We start from the raw sequence: 11,960 nt of genomic DNA, 5'->3' as shown, positions 1-11,960 counted from the left end.
GGTCCAAATTATTGTAATAAGTCAAACAGAGTTTTTTTTTAATTTTGGGGGGGGGGGGGAGAGGCGGGGGGGGGGGTCCTAGAAGCTATATAATAGTCCTGTGTCTCACTCTCTTTTCTTCACTAAACACTCAAAAATTGCAAGCAAACACCTTTTTTTAGAGTTCTTGCAATTCAACTCCAGCTAGTGAGGTTTCTTGATTATTTTTGTGTTTTTTTTCATAAAGATTGCTTTTTTATGCATTTTTTTAAAAATGGATGTTTACATGGGGGTTAAATATTTGATTATATGTGCTTTTACTTACAAAATCTTGTCTTTTTTTTCCTAGTTTGATATGTAAACTTCTCTTGGATTTTGGTTTTTCTTTTTGTTTCTTTAAAATGGTACAAAGGGTATGTAGATAAGTAGGCTGTTTTATGTATGATCACATTTTCTTGGAGAGTTTTATGTTTCATCTTTGATACATTGTTGCTTGTTGTTGTCTTCAATGCTTTTGCTATTCAACTCTTAGCAAATGAGGTTTCCTCCAAAGGACTTGATATACCTTCAACTTGGCGATATCGAGTTGATCTATTCCTCGTTAAAATATAGTTAATAGATATTTTTAATGTTACACAAATGGTCCAGATATACCTTCAGTAGAAGGAAGTGAAAAAGTTTGATTTAAATTTAATTTTTATAATCCAAGTATGTTTGACCCTTCTTCCATAGTCCACGAGTATATTTGATCTCACACATAAATTTTTTCTTGTCTTCTTTAATTTAGTTGACTAATCAAATAAAATTAAAATAACTTTCCTTACTTTCGTCAGTCGAAAATAATATATATATATATACATGAGCCATTTTTTTAATGAGTGGTATATCAGCTCTAACTCGCAGTTGAGGGGTGTATCTAACCTTTTCCCTTTTCATAAAGATCACTCTTTTATGCATTTTTTCTTTGAAACTGGTGTTTACATGTGGGGTTAAGTCTTTGATTATATGTGCTTTTACTTACAAAATCTTTTTTTTTTCCAAGTTTGATTTGTATAACTTCTCTTGGTAGAAAAATAGGCTGCTTTATGTATGATCACTTGGTTTTCATTTTTTTTGGAGAGTTTTTTGTTTCATCTTTGTTTCTTTATTGGTGTCTTTATATTTGTTTGGTCCAATCATTATGTAGATAACATATCAATGGCGCGAGGTAATGTTGCAGTCTCTGGAAACCAACAGCTCTCTGCTAACCCTTTGCCTTTTGCAAGAAGGTTGGCATCTTACATTTATTTTCTCTTTTAATGGAGTTAGAAAAGAAAAAATTTGATTGAAAAAAGATTTTTTGCTTTAAAAAAATGAACTTTTGTAATGTATGTGTTGATTTTGTTATGTAGTTATCAATTGGAAGCCTTGGAGAGTGCATAAAAGCAGAACACAATTGTTTACTTAGAGACTGGTTCGGGAAAGACCTTGATTGCAGTTATGCTTCTTAGAAGTTATGCTTACCTTCTTCGAAAACCCTCTCCTTATATAGCTGTTTTCTTGGTTCCGACTGTTGTTCTGGTAACTTAGGTATCCTCTTAAATTTCTCTCCTAGTCTAAAGATGAAACTGTTTTAAACATTAGTTTTCTTATACTTTGACTTGTACTAATGTTGTTGATCTTGTGATTTGATAATTACAAGCAAGGAGATGCTCTGATGATGCATACTAACTTGAAAGTTGGCAAAAATGGGGGAGAAATGGGGGTTGATTTCTGGGATGCTACTGCATGGAAACATGAAGTGGATGACCATGAGGTGTGTATGAACTATTAATAGTTGCTTGAGTTGTCATTGTTTGCCTTACGATCCTTTTTTTAACGGGGTTCTCTCTGAATTAAGTTAGGAATTGTATACATTTTACTAGCATGTGTCATGAGTAATCATTCAAAATTAAGTTAGGCATTGCATGTATATTACTTGTGTGCGCATAAGTAATATCGTCTTTCAGGTACTTCGTTATGACTCCGGCTATACTACTTTCTGCTTTGAGGCACAACTTTTTGCAGATAGAAATGATTAAAGTTATAATATTTGATGAGTGTCACAATGCACGAGGCAAACACCCCTATGCCAGCATAATGATGGTACGTTGTTTGTTGAGTTGGTGTTTGAGAAATTCTTTTGTTAGATGATTTGAAAACTTTATAACTGTGCAGTGGAGTGTTAGTAAACTGTATTGTAAATATTAAAACCAGTAACAATAAGTAAAGGTAATAAAACACAGAATCTGGAAAAATTAATGCAGAAACAGAATCGAGCCCACTGAATGCACAGTGTGTCCTTAAGGAAATTATTCCCCTCAAAGTACCCGAGGTTTTGGAATTTTTCCTCCCAGGATAGAACGATTTACTCACCAAAGTAGAGGTACTGCAAATCTTTGATGACAGCGAACCACTTGAAGGATGTATATCACACGATTTTAGAAAGTGCAGAAAGAAGAAGAAGAAGATGGTATGTTCAGAATTTTCGTATGGAACATTCTGAAGATTTACAGATATATATAGACTGTTTATACCTTTTCAGAAAAGGCACCTGTTGGGAAAAGGTTTGCCTGTTGAGAAGGTTTGCAACTTTTCGGACAAGGTTGCAACCATTCAAAAATCCGTTGGAAAAAACGGAGGGAAATTTTAAATTAATCCGGGAAGAAACGGGTCGCGGGTCGCGGGTCAGGATTTTTTCCACTTAATTAATTAATTAAATAAATAATATTAATTAATTAAAAATTTAAAGAAAATTTGGTCCAAAAAGATTATCAATCAATCATATCAATTGACCAAATCCAAATCCAAATCCAAATCCAAATCCAAATCCAAATCCAAATCCGAAGCCGAAGCCGTAGCCGTAGCCGAAGCCGAGCGAGAGACGACGACGACGGCGCGAGGGGAGACCCTCTTCTTGACCCTTTAGCAACATGAAGGAGTGCTTCTATTTTTAAATAGGAGACTTTTCATTTCCACCACCTATGTAGGACCAAAGCTTATTTAATAAAATAAGAGAGAACATATCATTTCCTCTCCACTTCTTTTTCCCTCAATTTCCCATTCAACCTATCAATTAAACCCAACATGGAGTCCATGGAAGCTTGATCTTCCATGGATGAGAATGCAGAAACAGAGAAATAGAGAATGAATTGAGAGGAGCTTTTGATATTATTTTCGTGTGTCTCAATGAAGGAGAAGTACCTCCTTTTATAGGCAATACATAACAAACTCATAACAACTTCCAGCTCACTGCACTAACTAACAACTGATCACTAGCTCATAACTAACACTCAGTTATATCTAACTAATTCTCATTATAATTGATTTTGTTTTTTCAGGAATTTAATCATCGCCAGTTAACCTATGAGAGTGCACAACTTCCAAGAATATTCGGGATGACTGCTTCCCCTATAAAGTCTAAAGGTTGACGGAATTTGATTTTATAGCTTTGGACATGTTTTGAGATTTTACTACATCGTATTGTTACGAAACTGTTTTTCTCATTTTTGTAGATTCTAATGTTTATACTTTTTTTGTGCAGGTTCTAGCACGGCAGATAGCTATTGGAGAAAGATTCGTGACCTCAAGAATCTTATGCATTCTAAGGTTCCCTCTGTGAATTTTCTCCATTTGTCTATTTTCTTCATGCACTCTGCCTAATTGTAGTTCAGAGAAGAGAACTGTGTTGCACTTATTTTCTTGTTGTCATATCTTTTGTATAAGCAGAAAGACATAAACACGGATATATATTCGGTTCCTCTAATTGTGATCTCCTTTTGCAAATGAAGGTATACACGTGTAGCAGTGAAGCTATTCTGGCGGAATATATCCCATTCTCGAATCCGAAGCTGAAGATATATGAACATGTAGATATTCCTTGCACATTGTCTAGTAGTTTAGCTCATGACCTGAAAAGGTTGAAAGAAAAGGTAAACATTAATTCCTTAGCCAATGGATTTTGTCTTTGAATTTTGATTGGAGCAATCATGTTGGCTTGTTTTAGTTGTTTTAATTTTGCTTATCATTGCAGCATGAATGTTCGATTTCAAAGTCTAATCTGTCTTATATGAGTGCTGGATTTGCAAGAAGAAGTGTATCAAAACTTTATTCCGCTTTCTTATTTTGTTTGAGTGAGATGGGTGTTTGGCTGGCTTTCAAGGTAAATTTCATTCCTTGCTAGTGTAAAAAAAGAAAGAAAAATGCTCTAGCCTTGATTGCCTTGATCATTTCCCGAACATGATTTTGTTTTGAATCAGGCGGCTGAGTTCTTGTCCCAGGAAGAAACAGACTTCTTTTCGTGGGGAGAATTAGATGTATGTGTTCAATCCATTGTTAGAGATTTCAGTTTGGATGCATCTAAGGTTTTCTCAGCTTGCTTACCTTCTGGTATAACAGTTAGCAACATCCATTTTCTTTTCTCTCTTGAGTTATAAACATGTTTTCCAATTTCTTTTGGTTATCTGTCTCTCTCACGCTCACTCTCTCTTCCCGGCAAACATAGAGCCACATTGGTCAATTTGTGGAGATATTCAGGCAAATACAGATGCTGGATATTTGTCATCCAAAGTTAATTGTCTTCTAGAGTCTCTACTCGAGTACAGGTGAGAGCGGTTAAATATAAAATCTACTAATTAGTCAAAAGCTTAATGTCAATTCAATCTATTGGAAGTTTCTTAGATTATATTTTATCCAACAGGGACCTGAAGGATTTGAGATGCATCAGATTTGTTGAAACAATTATTACAGCCATTGTTCTTCGATCTCTATTGAATGAGTTGCTTCCGGAACTAAGTGGTTGGAGAACATACTTCTGTGGTTCAGTCACAGAGTAGGAAAATACAAAATAAAATTGTTGAAGAATTTCCCAAGGGTGTCGTAAGTCAATTTTTTATTTTATTTTTGCTTTCTGGATAGTTTGTGAAAATTTAAAGTCTGTTATCCATGCAAACGTAGCAGGTGAACATTATTGTAGCGACATCTATTCTTGAAGAGGGCTTGGATGTTCGAAGTTGCAACCTTGTCATTCAATTTGATCCCTCGGCTACTGTTTGTAGCTATATACAATCACGTGGACGAGCTCGAATGCAGAACTCTGACTTTCTTCTGATGATCTAAAGGTATGCTTAATCATCTATTCTAATTATCAATGATAAAATTTGGAAGTTTTGATTGTATCTATGGACTGATCATTCTCATTTTGACTCAAATCCTAGTGGGGATGATTCAACTCTTACTCGCATGCAAAACTTTATGGCTAGTGGGGAGATAATGCGGCAAGAATCATTATGCCATGCTTCTATTCCATGTTCACCTCTAGATGATGAATTGTATGATGAGCCTTACTACAAAGTTGAAAGCACAGGAACAATTGTCACCCTCAATTCTAGCATATCGTTGTTATACTTCTATTGCTCAAGGCTACCGTCGGATGGGTTTGAACTGCAAATTCCTTGCTATGTGTTAAGGATTCTAGTATCTTTTTAGTTCTGCATTATAAACTAACGTTCAAGTCAATTGTAGGTACTTTAAACCGAATCCTAGGTGTGTGATTGAAAAGGAAACAGGAACCTGCACGCTACAACTTCCCAATAATTGCCCACTGCAAAGAATTATTAGTGTACAGGGGAATAACAAAATATTGAAGCAACTTGCATGCCTGGAAGCTTGTAAAGAACTTCATCGTGTGGGTGCATTGACTGACAATCTTGTTCCTGATATCGTGGAGGAAGAAACCATCAACAAAGAATTGGGTAATTCTAATATCTTTTATCTAATGTGGTTTTGTTAGACTGTGGTACAAGACTTCTAAGTTCTAACTTAATATATTGTGCAGAATATAAAATTCAATTTATTGAAGAGTCAAAATACTTTCCGCCAGAATTGGTTAGTCATTGCAGCAATGAGTCAGAAGCAGTGTACTACTGCTACCTAGTTGAGTTGCAACATGACTCTTCCAACGATTTCCAGCTTCATGGAATTAAACTTACTGTTAGGACAAGGCTCAAGTGTGATGATGAAATATTGGCATTTGACTTGGACGTTGACAGGAGCGGACGCTTGCAAGTTCAACTTAATTATAGTAAAGTTGTTACACTTACTTCTGAAGAGGTGACTATGATTTTGCTGGCTTTTATCATCTCTTTACTCGTTACCTGTAAAAATAGTCGGTGATACTTTTCATCTATCTATTTATCTCTCTCCAAATTCGACGGTGTCAGAGGTTTCAAGTCAGCATCTTCAGAATTCTTCTTGAACGTAATCTGAGTAAACTGCAGGACGCTTTGGCTGCAGTTGAATCACCTATTGGTTCTGCAGTTTCCGATTATCTTTTGCTCCCATCTGTGGGTACCCCCTAAGATAAACTGGAAATGTGTGAATTCTTTGCTTTTTCGGTCTCAAGTTCTTGGGGATAAGCATATGGATTGTTGTTCTACACAAGGTCACAAACGCAGAGTGAACACCAAAACTGGGGTGGTATGTAGCTGCATGTTGGAGAACTCATTAGTCTGTACATCTCATAATGGCCATATATACTGCATTACCGGTTTTTTGGATAATTTGGAATGCAGCTCATTGTTGGATATGAGAACTGGAGAATCCATTACCTACAGAGAATACTACAAAAAGCGGTTTGTACAATTAACTACTAATTTCCTGGCTCACTTTTTCCATACATGATCTTTGGTTTCAAAATATTAAGTAAGGTGCGATTGACAGGCAAGGGATCAACCTATGCTTTGAAGAAGAACCACTTCTCAGGGGAAAACATATTTCGAAATTGCACAATTACCTTCAGAGATGCAAAACTCAGAAGGCTAAAGGTTTGATCATATGGTTCTCTTTTCGTTATAATGTTTACGTATGATCACTTAGCTTTGGCCTCCTTTGCAGATTCAACAGATTTATCTATTGAGTTGCCTCCTGAGCTTTGTTCCGTCATCATCGTTCTCTATTTCTACCCTCTATACCTATTCGTATGTTCTTTCAATCATGCATCGGATTGAGTCCTTGGTTATGGCCTCAAACTTGAAAAGAATGTTTTTTAGATCACTGCAAATTAAAAGTTTTTATCCCAACCGCTAAGATATGTTCTGCTATGATCTTTGCTCTAATTAAATCAGTCTTTCTTGTTCTGTGAGCTTTATACATACTCTCATGCTCGAGTTTCCATCTGTGGGCTCGTGTTCTCACCACTTACTCCTTGTTTTATTATTTTAGGTTTTGGAAGCAGTGACAACAAGAAAATGCCTCGAGAAGTTTCATTTGGAATCACTTGAGACACTTGGAGACTCCTTTCTCAAATATGCTGTCAGTATACAGCTGTTCAAGACTTACGAAAATCATCACGAGGGTCTTCTCAGCGTTAAGAAAAATAATTTCATTTCAAATGCTGCACTGTGCAAGGTTGGATGTACTCGTAAAATACCGGTAGGTATTTCATGGCGATATCTTTGTGAAGGTTGGGTAGTATCAACTCCATGTCTCTATTAATCATGGCTGACTTAATTTTTATGTTTAATTGCATATTGCTGGATGTAAATGCTATCTGAATTCTTTTTTCCTTTTTCTTCTTGTGGTTTACCTTCAATAAATACCTTTGATTGCAGGGATTTATCCGTAATGAACCATTCAATCTTAAAGCGTGGATCATTCCTGGTGATAATTCTCAAGTTCACTGCTTCGACGAAGAGTTCCTAACGTCCTCAGATAAAATGTATAGTAGGGTAAAACATAAGATTAAAAGTAAGAGAGTAGCTGATGTGGTTGAGGCACTACTAGGTGCCTATCTCAGCTAAGGCGGGAAAGTAGTCGCTTTCTCATTTATGAAATGGCTAGGGATGGACATTGATTTTGTTGATGCACCTACAGCAAGGCACTTCCTCTTGAATGCTGAGAAGCTAGTTAATGTACGGTTCTTTGAATCCCTACTACATTACAAGTTCCATGACCCTTCTCTTCTTGTTGAAGCACTAACTCATGGGTCTTACATGCTACCTGAGATTCCGCGATGCTATCAGGTTATTCTCATAAATAAATTCACATTTGAATTGATGTATTAGGTGCCATACTCATAGTATTCGCCTCTTTTTAACTCTCTTGATTCAAATGCTGATATGATCACCTGTCTATGCAGCAGTTAGAATTTCTCGGAGATGCAGTGCTAGATTATGTTGTTACAGCACATCTCTATTTCAAATATCCAAGACTGACTCCAGGACTAATTACTGATTTGCGGTCTGCCTCCGTAATCAACGAATGCTATGCTCAATCTGCCATTAAGGCTAGCCTGCACAAGCACATTCTTCATGCCTCGCCAGATCTGCAAATGCAGATATTTAATACTGTTGAGGATTTCAAGAAACTGAATCTTGAGTCCACGTTCGGATGGGATGTTGAAACTACTTTCCCAAACTACTTGTCTCAGAAAAAGTTACTAAAAGCTTTCTACAATCATTTAAGTCCCATCCAGTAAGAGAGTTAAGTGAACTATGTGACCAGAAAGGTTATATAAAGAAGAAGTATGTCTCTCGTGAGAATGGTGTATCATATGTTACAGTAGAGGTTGAAGCAAATGGCGTTATTCACAAGAAGGTGGCTAGCAAAAATGTGCTCAAGTTTCTGAAAGAATGTCCATCCAATGCATAGCTGTGGTTGTTTGTTTTGATTATCTGTTGAAATTTATTGTAATGTACTATTGGATTCATTGTTATTATCAAGATGCTCATTTTATCATCATCATACCATATATATATATATTATAAAAAGTGGGAAGCTCTAGACCACATTAAATTGTTATAAAATATCTAATCATTAATTAAATATTAAATAGTAATTACATCATACTATACTAAATACAAGTGGGAAGATCTGAGGTTAAAAAGTTGAAAGACAAAAACATCCATTGAATTTTTTTCTCACATTTTTACCATTTCAAAAACTAATTAGTTATATGTTTCTTTAATTTTTTTTAAAAAATATATATTTTCATTTCTCTTCAATTTACTAAACATAATCTATTTATAACATAAAGCTCATCTTTTTATTATAATGAATTTCCTAATTATTATAAGAATAAATGTCCTAATTGTTGTAATTAAGATTGCCAACTATGGCTATTCATTTTCTTGCCAATTGAATTGTAATAATATCATAATATTATTATATTAATTATTATATTATATTAAATTACATTAAAACTTAAAAGAGGAAGATGTTAAGTCAAAAAATGAAAGATAAAAATATCCATAGAGAGTTGTAAGACATTCCTATCCTTTTGAAAACTAAATTAATTACATTCTTAATCTTTTTTGTATAATTCTTTTTCAACTAATGTGCCGTCACTTAATTAATTGCCATTTTCCCTTATTATTTTGATTTAATCCATCAACTTAATATTTAGAAGACAAAAAGGCATCACTAAACTGTCATATGCCTCAAATAAAACAACTCAAAAGCCTCATAAAATTGGTTGTTATTAGTTCTACTCTTTGATACCATACCGCTATTAAAAAAAATAAGGATACGATGTAATTAGCTCTTAACACTATGAAATTTGTGTAAAATTACCTTTATAAATTAGAGATTTTGAATTTGAATTTAAAGAAATACTTAAAAGGTATGGATGAAGTTATTATTATAGTTGTGAACTTAATAAATTATATAATTTTGATTTAAGCTATGTTTTTGTGTTTAAAAGTTTATTTAATTATATATTCAGAATCCAATAAGGATAATTCATCTCTATTGATAACGGGATCATTCTCTTTTTTGAACTTTATACCACACGAATATGAATTAATCGAATTAATAAATTTTAGCTACGAGATGATTATGAGTTAAAAAAAAATTGTATGTTATAAGTTGTTTGATGTCATTGTCGTTTCCCTTTTTGCCATAAAACAATTGAGAATACTTTTCTCCTAGAATAATTGTATGGCACTCTGCAATTTGCCCAAAAACTAATGTCATTTTGGATTAATAATAAATGATAGTTGTCTATGTTAATTATTATATATATATATATATATATAACAAATATTTGGATTAATAACAAATAAATGTTATGATATTTTTATCGCCATTTCTTACTCTTGGAACCAGGAGTCCGGGACAAATAACAAATCAGGTCCATTTTTTGCATACAAAAACTCAAATTAGCAACATTAAAGTTGAAAATAAAAGGTGTTTTTTTTAATTTCTCATTTGGTGTTCAATATTTGCATTGGAGTCCGATTTTATGAAGATTGTGCGGAGGCTACACATATTGCTTCTCTGGGTACTTACGAGGGTTCCATAAAGATTTCGAAAAAAAATTGACCGAAAGTCATATCACCAAAATATTCATATTCTAACACACACGAGAATTGAGAAAAATCGCCTAATTTTGCTTGTGCAACCCCTAAATGTAATGAATATGACATGGATCATGCTGAGGCTACACGTACTACTCCCCTAGGTACTTATGGAGGGTCCCATAATGTTTTCAAAAAAAAATTGACCGAAAATCATATCACTAAAATATTCATGGGCTAACACACAAAAAAAATGAGAAAATCGTTTAATTTTGCTTGTATGGTCCCTAAATGCTATGAATATGTTTTGGATCATACCGAGGCTACACGTACTTCTCCCCGGGTACTTACAAAGGGTCCCATAATATTTTCGAAAAAAATTTGACCGAAAGGCAGATTGCGACAGCACCTGGCCTTGGATCAAGGCTCTCACTCACTCAAGACGTCGATGCGCTATCGGGTTGACCCTTTTTTTACTAAAATATTCATGGACTAACACACACGAACAATGAAAAAATTATCTAATTTTGCTTGTGCGACCCCTAAATGCTATGAATATGTCATGGATCGTGCCGATGATACACAATCTGCTCCTCCGAGTACTTACTTATGGTCCCATAAAAGTTTTGGAAAAAAATTGACCAAAAGTCATATCACCAAAATATTTATGGGCTAACATACGAAAAATAAAAAAATTGCCTAATTCTAATTATATTGCCCTTCAATACTATTAAAATATCATAAATCGTGTCGATGCTGCATGTACTGCTTTCCGGATACTTAGGTTATTTGTTTTGATTGTCCATTGAAATTTATTGTAATGTATACTACTGGATTCACTGTTGCTATCAAGATGCTTATTTTATGTACCTATAAGAATGATATTTTTTTTATATTTAATAACTGAAATGAATTTTAATTTTTTAATTTTTATGAAATCAAGCGCGAGGAACTTGTTTTATATTATAAATAGCTTTCATGTGTTTATGGGCATGTTAATAATGACCTCTTATTAAAATTAATGTCATAAAGTCAAAAAAATTATCTTTTTTTAAGTGTTAGTGTGTATTTGATATTTATACTATGATTATCTTACTAAGCGAAAAACATGTGATTTCACATGATAATATTAGTATTATTTATCTTAGTAAGGATAACTTCAAACTTAATAAGGTATTATTCATCAATTGGATCTTATGCTAACAAAATTAGAAATTGTTTTCATAACATTTATATTTTAAATGTCTTATTTTTCGTCAATGCTTTAATATGACTTAGAAGGCTCCTCTTAAAGCTGAAATTATTTTCTAATATACAAATTTTAGTAATTTACTTTAAAGTTCAAAAACAATTTTATTAATAAAAGTTTAGTCTTTCTTTATTCTTTTTCATTTTTTGACAAACTTCAATTTTGTCTAGCCAAAACTTTGAGGGCCTAAAGAAAGAAGTTTTATTAGCCAAAACTTCTAATTAGATAATTGTAATGAATAGAATAGTTTGCTAAAAAATAAGATAAAACACCATGAAGCAAATGAATAATTTAATGATTCAAAAATTAATAACCCTCTCAACCCAAATTTTTTGATTAATAATTCATTGTTCGATTAATTTAGATGGCCATCAAATATGGCATAGAAATTCTTTATTTTCATACACAAATTCAAGAAC

The 11,960-nt window shown here is 33.6% G+C and overlaps 1 pseudogene; it reads left to right on the top strand.

The window, feature by feature from the left end:
* The first annotated feature begins 1,176 nt into the window (after positions 1–1,176).
* On the top strand, positions 1,177–8,713 carry LOC129899045 (endoribonuclease Dicer homolog 2-like; annotated as a pseudogene).
* Positions 8,714–11,960: the final 3,247 nt, after the last annotated feature.

Source organism: Solanum dulcamara, chromosome 1, assembly GCF_947179165.1.
Source record: "Solanum dulcamara chromosome 1, daSolDulc1.2, whole genome shotgun sequence".
Taxonomy (NCBI): domain Eukaryota; kingdom Viridiplantae; phylum Streptophyta; class Magnoliopsida; order Solanales; family Solanaceae; genus Solanum; species Solanum dulcamara.
The sequence above is the reverse complement of the archived record's forward strand: the minus strand, read 5'-3'. Positions and strand labels throughout refer to the sequence as shown.